Raw genomic sequence first — 16,140 nt, 5'->3', positions numbered from 1 at the left:
GAACTCATTCACGCTAATCAATCCAATAAGTAAAACTGATAATTCAGAGTAGATTTGAGGTTTTTCTTAGCAAGTCAGCTCAATTCTTCTGTCTAGGAGTCATAATATTTCTTTTTTTTGGAAACTGCCCAGTTATACAATTTACCTAATATTTAGATCATTGATCATTTTATTATTGATTTGTGACATGCATACTATATTGGGGAAATTACCCCTTTTTTCTGCTCTGAGATGTACAATATCTTTTGGTGTGTTTTTGACTTTGTTAAGTTTCAGTTCAGTTCAGTCACTCAGTCATGTCCAACTCTTTGCAGCCCCAAGAACCACAGCACGCCAGGCCTCCCTGTCCATCACCAACTCCCGGAGTCTACCCAAATCCATGTCAATTGAGTTGGTGACACCATCCAACCATCTTATCCCCTGTCATCATCTTCTCCTCCTGCACTCAATCTTTCCCAGCATCAGGGTCTTTTCAAATGAGTCAGCTCTTTGCACTAGGTGGCCAAAGTATTGGAGTTTCAGCTTCAACATCAGTCCTTCCAGTGAACACCCAGGACTGATCTCCTTTAGGATGGACTGGTTGGATCTCCTTGCAGTCCAAGGGACTCTCAAGAGTCTTCTCCAACACCACGGTTCAAAAGCATCAATTCTTCAGTGCTCAGCTTTCTGTATAGTCCAACTCTCACATCCATACATACCACTGGAAAAACCATTGCTTAACTAGACGGACCTTTATTGGCAAAGTAACATCTCTGCTTTTTAATATGCTGTCTAGGTTGGTCAGAACTTTCCTTCCAAGGTGTAAGTGTTTTTTAATTTCATGGCTGCAATCACCATCTGCAGTGATTTTGGAGCCCCCCCAAAAAGAGTTAGCCACTGTTTCCCTATCTATTTGCCATGAAGTGATGGGACCAGATGCCATGATCTTAGTTTTCTGAATGTTGAGCTCTAAGACAACATTTTCACTCTCCTCTTTCACTTTCAAGAGGCTCTTTAGTTCCTCTTCACTTTCTGCAATAAGGGTGGTGTTATCTACATATCTGAGGTTATTGATATTTCTCCACAATCTTGATTCCATCTTGTGCTTCCTCCAGCCCAGCGTTTCTCATGATGTACTCTGCGTATAAGTTAAATAAGCAGGGTGATAATATGCAGCCTTGATGTACTCCTTTTCCTATTTGGAACAAGTCTGTTGTTCCATGTCCAGTTTTAACTGTTGCTTCCTGACCTGCATATAGGTTTCTAAAGAGGCAGGTCAGGTGGTCTGGTATTCCCATCTCCTTCAGAATTTTCCACAGTTTATTGTGATCCACATAGTCAACTGCTTTGGTATAGTCAATAAAGCAGAAATATATGTTTTTCTGGAACTCTCTTGATTTTTCCATGATCCAGCAGATGTTGGCAATTTGATCTCTCATTCCTCTGCCTTTTCTAAAACCAGCTTGAACATCTGGAAGTTCATGGTTCACATATTGCTGAACCCTGGCTTGGAGAATTTTAAGCATTACTAGCATCTGAGATAAGTGAAATTGTGCAGTAGTCTGAGTATTTTTTGGCATTGCCTTTCTTTAGAATTGGAATGAAAACTGACCTTTTCCAGTCCTGTGGCCACTGCTGAGTTTTCCAAATTTGCTGACATGTTGAGTGCAGCACTTTCATAGCATCATCTTTTAGAATTTGAAATAGCTCAACTGGAATCCCATCACCTCCACTAGCTTTGTTCGTAGTGGTACTTTCTAAAGCCCACTTGACTTCACATTCCAGGATGTTTGGCTCTAGGTGAGTGTGAGTTATCACACCATTGTGATTATCTGGGTCATGAAGATCTTTTCTTCTGTGTGTTCTTGCCACCTCTTCTTAATATCTTCTGCTTTTGTTAGGTCCCTACCATTTCTGTCTTTTATTGAGCCCATCTTTGCATGAAATGTTCCCTTGATATCTCTAATTTTCTTGAAGAGATCTCTAGTTTTCCCATTCTGTTGTTTTCCTTTATTTCTTTGCCTTGATCGCTGAGAAAGGCTTTCTTATCTCTCCCTGCTATTCTTTGGAACTCTACATTCAAATGGGTATATCTTTCCTTTTCTCCTGTATGTTAGATTTCAGCCACACATAATTTTTATGTAAATGGTTTTTTAAAAGTGCCTTTTTGTTTGCTATGATGAACTGTCACGTTCTAAGTAGTGTATAAGGACTGAATTGAAACATAATTAGCAAATTTTCCATATGTTTAGAGCTACAAGCAAAAATAAAAGTGCTTACTATGCAAATAGGCTTTTAGGCTAGTCCCCTGTCTACCTGTCCACCTATCCCAAGTGCCGTCCCTAAACCAGGCGTATATTCTGGAACCACCCTCAGTTCATTTAGTGAATTCTTTATCTCTGGGATCAGTTGCCACCAGCAGCAGAACAAGTACAGGAGTCTCTATTCTTCATTATTCTAAACAATCTGTGAACAACCTCTGGATTTGCATCAACTTACTGGGATCTGTAAAAGACCTGAATGGTGTGGTCAAGGATACCTCCTGAGTCCCTGCATGTGAATGGGAAGCAATATTAAAGCTGCAGCCTTTAATTTAAGCCTGTGTCTCTCCTCCATTGGACTTTGGAAGAATTGGGTTGGCCAACAAGTTCGTTCTTGTTTTGGAAAAACCAGAATGAACTTTGTGGTCAACCCAATACCTCCTCTCAGTCATGATTCGCTTTTAAGAGGTAGAAGTATCACATTCTTTTCCCAAGTCCACGCTGACATCTCGGATCCAAACTCCAATCAGGAAGAACTACTCCCAGAGATGACAGTGATTGTCCTTTTTCTCTTTGTCTCCAATTCGCCTCACCAATAGCCAGAATTCAGAAGGCCCTTCGAGAGTACTATGTAGCATAAGAATTTCCAGGTAATTCACGACCAAGCATTGCTGCTGCAGTTTAGTTTAAGGCATAGCTTTACTGCCCCCTGGTGGATATAAATATCCTTACAGTACCGAAACAAGATTTCCTCTTCAGTTGCTTTACTGAAGTGTGAACCCAATCACTATCTCCGGTGTAAGTCCTTCCAGGACAGTGATGTGGTCTATTTGTCTGAGAAACAAAGGTCTCTGTGACATTACGAGTGTGTGTGAATGTGTGTTTGTGTGTGTGTGTGAGAGAGAGCAAGCGAGAGAGCACACCACTATGTCAGTCATCAATTTATTGCTTCTTGGCTTCAAATGCACTCTTTAATATGTGCTTTATGGTGAACAATGGACATCGTGCTCACTTCTCTGTAAAAGCGAGCACGACGTTAGACTTTCTCCATAGAGGGTGCTGTAGAGACACTGCAGGTGGAAGGGGCTTCCTGCGATTTCCACGCAGCTGGGACCAGGGCAGATACACGTGAGTGTGAGGGCATCTGAAGGTTCTCGCCCCAGTCAGGCTGTCTCCGCATGAAGATGACCCTTTTTCTCATCCCTCTAACCCTGAAACCAAAGTCCCCACTGGCCCAAGTGCACACAGCCTTCTGTTTGATGAAAGGGGGTGGTGGCCTTCCACACAGAGCTTCAGCTCCGTCTCAAGTCTCCTAGCTGCTGGCATTCGCTGAAGGCCTCCTGCTCCCACTGTGGCCTAGATGCCCATGGCAGACCCAAGCCACACAGGTTCTCAAGGCCCCCTTGCCCTGCACTGGGAAGGTGGTCTGTTTGCCTGGCAACTCCAGATCAGCTCTGGTCTGGCTAAACCAGAGAGCTCCTCTGCTACCTGGTGGCTGAACCAAATTTTCCAATCACATGGACCCCTTCCAAGTTTGTCCTTCTCTGAGTACTTTTCCTTAGCCTCTGTCGTATCTTGTATCTACATTGGAAGGACTGATGTTGAAGCTGAAACTCCAATACTTTGGCTACCTGATGCGAAGAGCTGACTCATTTGAAAAGACCCTGATGCTGGGAAGGATTGAAGGAGAGAGGAGAAGGGGACGACAGAGGATGAGATGGTTAGATGGCACCACTGACTCAAAGGACATGAGTTTGGGTAAACTCTGGGAGTTGGTGATGGACAGGGAGGCCTGGCATGCTGCAGTCCCTGGGGTCGCAAAGAGTTGAACATGACTGAGCGACTGAACTGAACTGAGCTCTTTCTTTTACTATTGTTACTATTGAACTTCCCTTTTCTAACTTACTGATTGGTTTCTATAACCTGGTTGGGCCCATTGCTATAGTCAGATAGCCCAGAATCAAAGCTTGCTTCTAAAATTTGTTCAGCCCTGTGACCATGAACAAATTGCTGAAACTCTGATTCCTAGCCTGCAAAAAGAAGGCAGATTACGTGCCCTTGTGCAGTCATTACAAGAATTATACAGAGCACAGTAAGAGCCTACAAGTCAGCAAGCTTTGTTAGATGTAGCCAGTTAAGGAGCTAGAAATACAGGAAAAAAGCCAGAAGAGGAAAATATAAGCCAGAAAATCACCTGATAGAACAAAAGGCAGAGAGAAATGTTAGCATAAAATCAAGCAAAAAGCAAATGAGATGAAGAGTCAATGGTCCTTGAATTTACTTCAAATGGCAAATATTTCATACAATACTTATTTAGAAACCGTTTCAAAATACATTATTTCATCTAATCTTCACAATAATACTAGCTTAGTGTATACTGTCATAAATGATGCCGTCATTTTCAAACGTCCGAGACAAGACTCAGAGGCACGTTGGAAGCCACCTGCTAGCTTGTAAAAAGAGGGTCTTACCTACCTGCATAGCCCATTGTCTTCCTACCACTGCCCTCTTGTGGTCAAGTAGATATTAACGCTTGAAACGTATCTGTCAGCTCACGGGGCTGAGTCTCCGACTCTGGTCCTCAAAGACTCTACACAACACTGACTGGTGTCTAGCCTGACTCAAACAGGAAGTGTTTCTTATAATAATCTAATATTGTAAGTTTAAATTTTTTGCTCTGCATTAGGTCGTACTTAAAATTAGCCCAGTAATAAAGGTACTAATTCATTAGTGAAGTGCACGTGTTATTTTGTAAAAGAAATTTGATGAACAGTGCTCTAGAGCTACATTTCCCAAAATTATTTGAACAGGGCACAGGTGATATTTTTAAATTTAATAATGGAAGAATGCATTTAATGTTATTCAAAACATACACATACTGCCTTCTGTTAAAACAAAACAAAAAAAACCCCTTATGTTAAAGAAGAAAAAAAGAAGATTCCACAAATTGGTTGTCTCAGTAACATATCAAAGAGGAATAAATTTGTGTAGTAAAATGCCTAATGTTCAATAATAACACTGAATAGTATTTCAAGTATATTCTGATATTGAAAAATAAGAGAAATATGATTGCATTTTCCCATCCTTTAGACAACATATATCAAGATAGAGATTAACCAGAAGTTCTATACGTGAATTAGTGCCCAAGTTAAAGGTCATGTGCTCCCAAGTCAGACAATCTATAAGTGACTTTATGGTTTTCTCTGGTTAGGCATGTTATTTTCTTAAACATAATTTGCATGCTAATAATAAAAATAGTAAAAATACCATTTATATTACAATGACATTTATGTTTTATAAGGAAAAATATCACTTGCAATTATTTTTAATAGAATACCCATTTATATAGCATGGAATCTTTAATGTTCTGTGGAAACTTTAAAATATTGTAACAACTACAACCATTTCTCAGATAAAATCTTAAGTTGGGACCACTATATGTAAAACAGACAAGAGTTTATTCACTTAAGTTTACTTTTGCATTCAAATTTATCCATTGATCAATTAAGAGAAATTAGACTATTTTGATGAACACAAAATAATCTGTGGATAGCAGATGGCAGTTGCAGTTTTATCAGTTTAGCATCCACCCTTTTCTCTGGATTTTCTTTTCTGGTTGGACTGTATTGGTAAAATCATAATTACTATTTTTCAAATGGTAATCAGGGCCTCTACTCAGAGTTGCACAGGCTGTGCCCTGCAGAACCCCAGGGGGCACCAGGAAATCCCCACCTATAGGCCAGTACTAACAGTTGTTGGAATTTGTCTGTTTCTTTGTTTTCGTTTCAAATCCCATGGACAGAGAAGCCTGGTAGGCTGCAGTCCATGGGGTCGCAGAGAGCTGGGCATGACTGAGCAACTAACCCTTTGTTTTGGTTTCAACAGCTCAGTTTTCATTGTCAGTATACTTTTCTATTAAGCTAATCTCAACATTTGAAAAAGGAGTCATAGTATCTGGCAACCAGAAAGTCAACAGTGACTTTGATGATTTGGGTGAAGTGGTGGAGATAAAAGCTTGACTGACCAGGTTAAAAGAAGAATTAGAGACAAAGTGTACACAGAACACTTTTGAGGAGTTTTATGGCGAAGAAAACAGATCAGAGGAAAGCTATCTCTGACTCCCGTTTTCCTTATATACACATATCTGTTTACTGATGAATCCTGCTGGTCCAAGCCAGCGTTAACACTAGCCTTGGTTAGTGTGGTGACCTCCTACTTGGCCAGTCTGTGTGTATGTGTGTGCTTAATTGCTCAGTTGTGTCCGACTCTTTGCGACCCCATGACTGTAGCCCACCAGGCTCCTCTGTCCAGGCAAGAATACTGGAGTGGGTTGCCATGCTCTCCTCCAGGGGAATCTTCCCAACCCAGGGATCAAACCCAGGTCTCCCACATTGCAGGCTGGTTCTTTACCATCTGATCCACCAGGGAAGCCCATTTGGCCACTCTGATCTACCCTTAACCCCACAATCTATTCTCAAAAAAACCAACTAAAATTATAAACTATGCTTTTAAAACATGGGTTAGGTAATGGCACACCTCTGCGCCAAATCTTCTAATACATACTCATTTCACTCATTATAAAAGCCAAAATTCAATAAGATCTTCATAAACTGGATCCAAGTTATCTCTGTGCTCCTGCAACTACCCCAGACATCCCACTCACTCCATCCAGGCACGCTGGCCTCTGCTGTGCCGAAAGAGCAAGCATGCTTCTGCCTGAGTTGTACTCATGATTCCCTCTGCCCAAAATGTTGTTGTTCCAGATATTCATGAAGTTCATGTCTTCATTTCCTATAAAGAAAATGTTATCACACAGGCCTTCTCTCACCACCCTGTATAATCTAGCAGCCCTCTTGCCCCAGCAGTCTCAGTTCCCCAACCTTCCTTCATTTCTTCTCTATAGAAATTAGCAATGTTTAAAATATATTAAACATTTAGTTATTGTGTAGTTATTATCTGTTTTTCTCACTAGATTCTAAGCTCCACAAGAGTAGAACTATTTTCTTTTTGCTTGTAGCTATATCCTCATCTCTGAGCCTGATGCCTAGCACATAGTAGGTGCTTAATAAATATCCATTTAATGATGTAATAGTGATTAGATGTTTCATTTTTTTTTCTTTGCCATGCCTCCTTGTCTTGTGGGATCTTAGCTCCCCTACCAGGGTTTGAACCTGTGCCCCATGTGGTGGAAGCACAGAATCCTAACCACTTGACTGCCAGGGAATTCCCACAAAAAATTGAATTTATTCTTTTTCTATCTTGAGTCAAAAGTTTTAGTTTCATTGTTTATACTTATCTGCTGATTTAAACAGTGGTATTGCAATACTATGTATGTTGAGCTTTTTGAATTTATTAAACAGATCAGTAAAATTTGGCAAATAATTTGTTAATTTAACTTATGCAACTATGATATATTTATCAACTATAATTATGTTCATAAACAAAATGATCATTCTTATCATATTCAAAATGTCTGTGCTAGGGCAATTGCCTATATATGGGCAATGATCTGTGGTATAAAAAAGTAAATACCATTTCTTCTTATTTCACACAAATGACACTGGAAATCTGGCAAGTTAAAGTCAGTTTTTATCAATGGTTTTGTCAGATCTTGTTTTGTAATGTGTCAGCTTCCTATAAAATCCATTTGTCTTCTGATGCAACACGCAACAATTTCTTTAACACATATTAGCAGTAGTGTCTATACAAAGCACAACTTCCATCCATAGTTTCTCTTGCCATTGCTCTTGTAGTCTCAATAAAACACTACTTTTACCTATTTAATAGTATATAAAAAATATGATCTCAATATATAAAGTTACTTTCTTCTGTTGAGTACCTATCAATCACCTTTGTATTTACTCATCTGAACATGTTGTAGCAAAATGGAAAGGTTTTCACCAGCCATCCTCCTGTTGAGTTTGAGGTGGAAGATACTTTAAAGAAAGAAGACATACAGATGGCTAACAAACACATTATAAGATGCTCAACATCATTCATTATCAGAGAAATGCAAATCAAAACCACAGTGAGGTACCATTTCACACCAGCAAAATGGCTGCGATCCCAAAGTCTACAAGCAATAAATGCTGGAGAGGGTGTGGAGAAAAGGGAACCCTCTTACACTGTTGGTGGGAATGCAAACTAGTACAGCCACTATGGAGAACAGTGTAGAGATTCCTTTAAAAACTGGAAATAGAACTGCGTTGTGACCCAGCAATCCCACTGCTGGGCATACACACTGAGGAAACCAGAATTGAAAGAGACACGTGTACCCCAATGTTCATCGCAGCACTGTTTATAATAGCCAGGACATGGAAGCAACCTAGATGTCCATCAGCAGACGAATGGATAAGAAAGCTGTGGTGCATATACACAATGGAGTATTACTCAGCCATTAAAAAGAATATATCTGAATCAGTTCTAATGAGGTGGATGAAACTGGAGCCGATTATACAGAGTGAAGTAAGCCAGAAAGAAAAACACCAATATAGTATACTCATGCATATATATGGAATTTAGAAAGATGGTAACGATAACCCTGTATGCAAGACAGCAAAAGAGACACAGATATACAGAACAGTCTTTTGGATTCTGTGGGAGAGGGAGAGGGTGGGATGATTTAGGAGAATGGCATTGAAACATGTATAATATCATATAAGAAATGAATTGCCAGTCTAGGTTTGATGCAGGTTACTGGGTGCTTGGGGCTGGTGCACTAGGATGACCCAGAGGGATGGTATGGGGAGGGAGGAGGGAGGGGGGTTCAGGATGGGGAACATGTGTATACCTGTGGCAGATTCATGTTGATGTGTGGCAAAATCAATACAACATTGTAAAGTAATTAGTCCCCAACTAAAATAAATAAATTTAAATAAAAAATAAAAACAAACAGACAAAAGAAGAATGAAGCTAGTGACCAAGAAGGATCTACTTTAATAAGTAAATTTTTAAAAGGAATAAATCTAGAATGTGACAAAAAGAATATCACTCTTTAAGTCAACTGATATAACTGAGACCTTAAAAGTGCACACTGAGGTGTTCAGTTCAGTTCAGTTCAGTCGCTCAGTCGTGTCCGACTCTTTGCAACCCCATGAATCAAAGCACGCCAGGCCTCCCTGTCCATCACCAACTCCCGGAATTCATCCAGACTCACGTCCATCGAGTCAGTGATGCCATCCAGCTATCTCATCCTCTGTCATCCCCTTCTCCTCCTGCCCCCAATCCCTCCCAGCATCAGAGTCTTTTCCAATGAGTCAGCTCTTCACATGAGGTGGCCAGAGTACTGGAGTTTCAGCTTTAGCATCATTCCTTCCAAAGAAATCCCAGGGTTGATCTCCTTCAGAATGGACTGGTTGGATCTCCTTGCAGTCCAAGGGACTCTCAAGAGTCTTCTCCAACACTACAGTTCAAAAGCATCGATTCTTCAGTGCTCAGCCTTCTTCACAGTCCAACTCTCACATCCATACATGACCACAGGAAAAACCATAGCCTTGACTAGACGGACCTTAGTCAGCAATGTAATGTCTGCTTTTGAATATGCTATCTAGGTTGGTCATTACTTTTCTTCCAAGGAGTAAGCGTCTCTTAACTTCATGGCTACAGTCACCATCTGCAGTGATTTTGGAGCCCCCCAAAATAAAAAGTCTGACACTGTTTCCACTGTTTCCCCATCTATTTCCCATGAGGCATTATCCAATTTCTAAGCTGACATCTACTAGTGAGGTTAGCAGTCCTGATGTTCTCCAAAGCATTATCATTTGTTGCCTCTTATTTAACACTTTTGGTGAGCATGCTGAATATTATCACAGCATTTTAAGCATATACAAACACAGTCTTTCTCTTGCAGACATCTGAGCAATCTCTGCAATACCTCTCTGGACTCCTACTGTTCTTTCTGTTAGAGGTGGAAGACTGCTGAACTAGAAGTCCTTTCCCTTGGACAGAGTATTGGGAAGTAACAAAAGGTGGTCAGGTCTATCTTCATTCTAACCCCAGAGCTCTCAGTGCCCTGGATGCCACTAGCTAACCACGAGTTTCAACAATGTATTGTGACCCAAGAGGATGGCCTGGCCCAGCAGCCTGCACGTGTCTCTTCTGCAATAACACACCTAATGAACAGTGTTCATGTGTGAGACCCATTCCACTGCATGAACCCAGATGTTTTAGTAGGTGTGTGGCTTGCTTCAACTAAGCTGGGACTATATACAGTTTCTAGAGGACTGACCGTAACTCCATCTTTTGTCTCTCACCAGCCCAACGGGTAACCACGTGTCATGAAACTGTGGTGAAGATCCAGAGTACTGGAATAGATTGGGAGTCTGGGACTGACATGTATGTACTACAATATTTAAGACACTAAAAATAGATATGCTAGGCACTTCCTTGGTGGTCCAGTGGTTGAGAGTCCACCTGCTGATCAGCAGGGGACATGGGTTCATTCCCTGGTCCAGGAAGATTCCACATGCCACAGGGCAAATAAGCCCGTGATCTGCAACTGCTAAGCTGGTGCTCTGGAGCCTGTGAGTTGCAACTACTGAGCCTGCACATCAAGAGGCTCTGCTCCACAACAAGAGAAGCTACTGCAGTGAGCAGCCTGTGCACAGCAACTAGAGGGTAACCACCACTCGCTGCAGCTAGAGAAGGCCCACACACTGCAACAAAGACCAGCACAGCCAAAATAAATAAAATAAAAAATAAAAATACTTAAAAAAGTAGAAGACCAGCAAGGACCCACTGTATAGCACGGTGAACTCTGCTTAATATTCTGTAATAACCTAAATGGCACACGGGGATGATCCAGAGAGATGATATGGGGTGGGAGGGGGGGTTCAGGATTGGGAACTCATGTATACCCGTGGCTGATTCATGTTAATGTATGGCAAAACCAATACAGTATTGTAAAGTAAAATAAAGTAAAAATAAAATTTTTTAAAAAATTACCTAAATGGGAAAAGACTTTGAAAAAATAAGTACATATATAAGTGAATCACTTTGCTGCACATTTGAAACTAACACAACATTGTTAATCAACTCTGCTCTGTTATAAAATAAAAATTTAAGAAGAACCACGGTGTTGGAGGAAGAGCAGAAGTATTACTGTTGCCTATGGCCCACTGTTAGTCTGGAAAAAGTACTTTGAGAACTTGCTCCCCAACCCATGCCACCTGTCCCATTAAATAAAAGACAGAAAGAAATGGCATGGGATGAAAAGCAACAGCAAGACCCGAATGTCTCTCAGGGGTATTGTGCTCACTGGACCCTGACATATATTCCCACCAGATTCTGGCACCTCAGTGAAGGGAAGGCGTGAGGGCCTAGGTCAGGCAGATTTGCTCAGAGAGAGTCATTTTCATGGCTTTCTGAACTGAGATCTGGAAACTACAAGCACCTTTGTGACATTTCTTTCTTAAGCACATGATTACCCCAGATAAAAAGGATCTGGAGGCTGAATTCTGGGGCTGGGAAGTAGGGTGTCCTTTTTGAGTAGGAAGAAACTTCAGTGATGGTGGCAAATGGGGTCACAGAAGTGGAACTGGGTCATGATACTTTGGGGACACCCCTCTCCTATTTCTCTCTGGATCTTTTTTTCACAGCCTCCCAAACCGCTCAGACCCAGGGTCTACCTAAGAGGAAGTGTCCCACCTGGTCTCTCTTCGAGGAAGTCTGCTTAAGGAATCCAGATTCCTGAGAACTTCTCAGAGCCGAGGCTGGAGGCATCAACAAACACCAAGAAGTTCTGGGTGCCAAGACAAATAAGCTTTATTTTTGCACACTGAGAAGGCTTTGAAGAGCAGACTTTATTGCAGTATTTGGATCTTCTTGACCTAAGACCAGAGCTAAGGCCAGGAGGTGCGAGATTTTTGGGAAAAAGAGAAATCCATCCCAGCAGCTTAATTCTGGAGGAAAGGGAAGAATAAGACCGAGAAGTGACATTGGCTCTGGACTGGTCCTTGGCTGTGGCTCTTTGGATCCTCAACAGTTGCAGGTCAGCTGTAGTCCCCAAAACCATGGCAGCAACTGGAACATCCAGCAAGCTCCACGTCTACACAGCTGGAAGGCTGGGGCTGGCGTCGGGTGTTGCTTGGGAACCGATGGGATACCAGAGAGCTGCAGCCTCCAAAGCCAGAAATAGAGCAGCTGGAGACATAGTGGGTGCGGGCGGGAGGCAGGCAGGGAGCAGGGGCCTGAGGGGCCTGAGGGGCCTGAGGGGCCTGAGGAAACTGAGGAACCTGAGGGAAGCGCTTAGGTGGATATTTGGAGAGGCTCTTGGTGGGGAGCTGGTACTTCTGCTGGTTTTGCTGGCAGAACATCTTGGAGAAAGTTCAGTTGCTCTGTAAAGCAATGCAGATATTCCAAAAGTTCAGTGAATATAAACCTCATTTGTATCAGTATTTTCCCCAGAGTCTGAAGTTCTGTGATTGATTCTATGGCTCCAGGGCCCATATCTTTATAGCAGAGTAGCCCTACTTTCCCGGCATAGGGGAAATCAGCAGTGGGTAAGTTAGACTTTGGTAACACCTTCTCTAGGTGGCTAAGTGGTTAAGAATCTGCTTGCAAGGCAGGAGACATGGGTTCAATCCCTGGGGTTGGGAAGATCCCCTAGAGAAGGAAATGGTAACCCACTCTAGTATTTTTGCCTAGAATATTCCATGGACAGTGGAGCTGGTGGGCTGCAGTCCATGGGGTTGCAAATAGTTGGACTCAACTGAGCGTGAACACACACGCACACACACACACACACACACACACACACACACACCCCTTCTCTGACCTGTTCTGGTTCTCCTAAGTCTTCTGAATTCAAAGGCAGCAATGTAGAGCACTAGATCGTTCCCCAAATCTTAAATATTTAAATAACATTTTCTGGTTTAAGAACCCGAGAAACACATGTTCAGCCTGAGCCCACGGTCATACTAACTGGTTTCATCATTTGCCTTTTTTTCTTTCTTTACATCATGGGCTGTGCCTTAAGCCCTGTATGACTATCTCTTGTCTTACAAAGTAACCACCCCCCACCCTGACCCAATTTCTTGTTACCATTTATTCCCGCCCCCCACTCAGGACGGCTTCTTCTGAGCCACCTCAGTGATTTCCATGAGCCTGACTGTCCTTCAGTTACGAGGTAGTTCCCATTCTCTCCAACCTGGAGTGGCTGGTTCAGTTGATGTGTGGCAGTCCTGACCCTCCCCAAATTGCCATCAGTTCAATGAAGACACTCACCTTGTTCTTCTTACCTCAGGCAAGTGATGGTATATCAAATGCAGTGAGGAGACAGCGTGATCTGAGGCCTTTTATACATATCCTGCCCCCAACTCAAGGGAATGAGCCACGGTCATGTGAAAGCTGCTCCCAACCAGGTCTTTATGGTGACCATTTCCCACATTCCAGGGGCTCTGTCACTGTGTTACCCTGGGTCATTACTGGATGCTCATGAACATCTTTCCAGAGCATCCTCCCCACCATAAACCCTGGAAGTATTTCCATAAAGATGAGAAGATTGTGATTTCCAAGGGGTTTATAATGGAACAGAACAACCCAGGGATTGAATTTTATGGAGGAATCCAATGCATGCTTGAGATGAAAATCTGAAGCCACAAATGTTGGGTCACCCAGGACATATGTAGGAGTTTCTGAAAACTCTGTTAACAGATCAGGGACCAGTCGTCCAAGCAGCCTGGGGCCACAACCAAAGGATCGGTGTATCTGATTCAGATCCCAAAGTGTCTAAAACATTGACCAATGATGTAGCCTCGTAGAAGAGCCCACCTGGACAAGATTTCAGGCCACTTCCTACCCTCTCACATGGATGACAAAACGGAAAGCCAGAGAGGATGAAGGCGATGCTCTGAGTCTTACAGAGCCTGAACGAGAAACCAGGTCTCCTAACTCTCTAGCTAGCTCTTTCTTTGATCATAGTTCCGTGTTTCTGACTTGCTTAAAATCTACTAGCTCCCTTCCCACCAGCAACCTTTCCTAGTTTGCTTTTCTTAGTTCATCATTTCAACCACATTTTGGCCAACATATTACGGATGTGAGAATTGGACCATGAAGAAAATCAAATGCTGAAGAATTGATACTTTTGAACTGTGGTGCTGAAGAAGGCTCTTGAGAGTCCCTAGGACCACAAGGATATCAAACCAATCAATCCTCAAGGAAATCAACCCTGAATATTCATTGAAATGACTGATGCTGAAGCTCCAATACTTTGGCCACTTGATACAAAGAGCTAGCTTGCTGGGAAAGATCCTGATGCTGGGAAAGATTGAAGGCAACAGGAGAAGAGGGTGGCAGAGGATGAGTTGGTTGGATGGCATCATTGATTCAATGGACAAGAGTTTGAGCAAACTCTGTGAGATGGTGATTGACAGGGAAGCCTGGTGTACTGCAGTCCATGGGGTCACAAAGAATCAGGCACGACTTAGTAACTGAACAACAACAATAAATAAACTTTCTTGCACCTTTAGCTTGTCAATGCACTTGACTGACAAAACTCCAACCTTGGCTGAATCTTCCCTGCTATATCTTGCTGCTATAAAAATAAAAACAAAACAGATACTCTGGATGGTTGGCATCATCACTAGATCATAATCATCCTCTCTGTGTCTTGCTGCTGCTGCTGCTAAGTTGCTTCAGTCATGTCCAACTCTGTGTGACCCCATAGATGGCAGTGTCTTAGTTGAGCCAAAAACACTGCTTGGCAATCCTGTATATGTCTCTGTACTTATTCTGCACACACACCATGACTTTTCTCCTCTCCCGAACCTTCAGAACATTTGCTGTTGCCTCTAGATAGATGCTGCTGCCTCCACTTCTTGGGGCAGACAAGAGCTGTCAAGTGTAAAGTGTTCCACTTCCCACCACCAAGTCTTCAAGCCTGTCCATGCCTGCAACTATCTCCTGTGGCTTCCTGTGTTAGAGAAGGATCAGCTCCTTTTCTTTTCTAATGCCTCTCTACTCCTTTGCTCTGGATTCTTCTATCTCCTACAAAATGTCATTGCAGTTTCTCATACTTCTCATTGCATCATGCATGCATTTATTTTTCAATATCTGTCATCCTGGATCAGTGACCCAACGGACATGAGTTTGAACAAGCTCTGAGAGATGGTGAAGGAGAGGGAAGCCTGGTGTGCTGCAGTCCATGGGGTTGCAAAGAGTTGGAGACAACTGAGTGACTGGATGACTACAGCCTGGATAGAATGAAACCTCAGTATTTGCTAGTTCACTGTTTATCCTCAGCACCTACAATGCCTGAGAACTTGGAAGGCCTCAAAAAAAAAAAATTTGCTCAGTGAATTAATGAGCAATTTGTGGTTGAGGCAAAGGTCTCCCTCCTTTCACTCCTGGAGAGAGAGTACCTTGGGAGGCCAGGTCAGTGGCAGGTAAATAGTTCAGATATGGAGGCTGCTCCCAAGGTGGAGTCATTAGTGCCAATCAGCCATAAGAATGTGGCAATGGAAGTCAGGCCTCTGGTCCTGGCTCTGCTACTTCCCCTGGGTTTCAAAGGAGACTGGACCAGATGGTCTCTGTACATCTTCAAATGTGTCTTTTACTCATTAACATCAGACCTCCAAGGACTTTTCCTGGCTCGCTGTTGTCCCTGAACTTATTTTATCTGGGGTCGTGAGTGGTGGTGAACTTGATGAAGAAGGAGATGATGGCTAGTGTTCGTGTGAGGATGTGAAACACTGGAAGGAAAGACACATGATGAGGAAGCAATTCCTTATAGTCTGTTTAGTTCATCCCATTTAGTAGAGGAACCTACTTAAGTCATCTGACTGTGACAAAGCAGAGTATTGTGTATATATGTGACTCTTGCTTAGTCATTTCTCTCCTAGCTAAGAGTTTGAGCCACTGAAGCCCAGATCTGTGGGATGGGAAACATTATGCCCTTTCATGG

The 16,140-nt window shown here is 42.4% G+C and overlaps 1 long non-coding RNA gene across 1 annotated transcript; it reads right to left on the bottom strand.

Annotated features, from left to right (window-relative positions):
- Nucleotides 12,022-13,551, bottom strand: LOC102184574. Its single transcript, XR_001297629.2, has 2 exons — nt 13,464-13,551; nt 12,022-12,574 (listed from the first exon to the last, which is right to left on the bottom strand). It is a non-coding gene; the product is annotated as an uncharacterized LOC102184574 (long non-coding RNA).

This window comes from Capra hircus, chromosome 3, assembly GCF_001704415.2.
Source record: "Capra hircus breed San Clemente chromosome 3, ASM170441v1, whole genome shotgun sequence".
Taxonomy (NCBI): Eukaryota; Metazoa; Chordata; class Mammalia; order Artiodactyla; family Bovidae; genus Capra; species Capra hircus.
The sequence above is the reverse complement of the archived record's forward strand: the minus strand, read 5'-3'. Positions and strand labels throughout refer to the sequence as shown.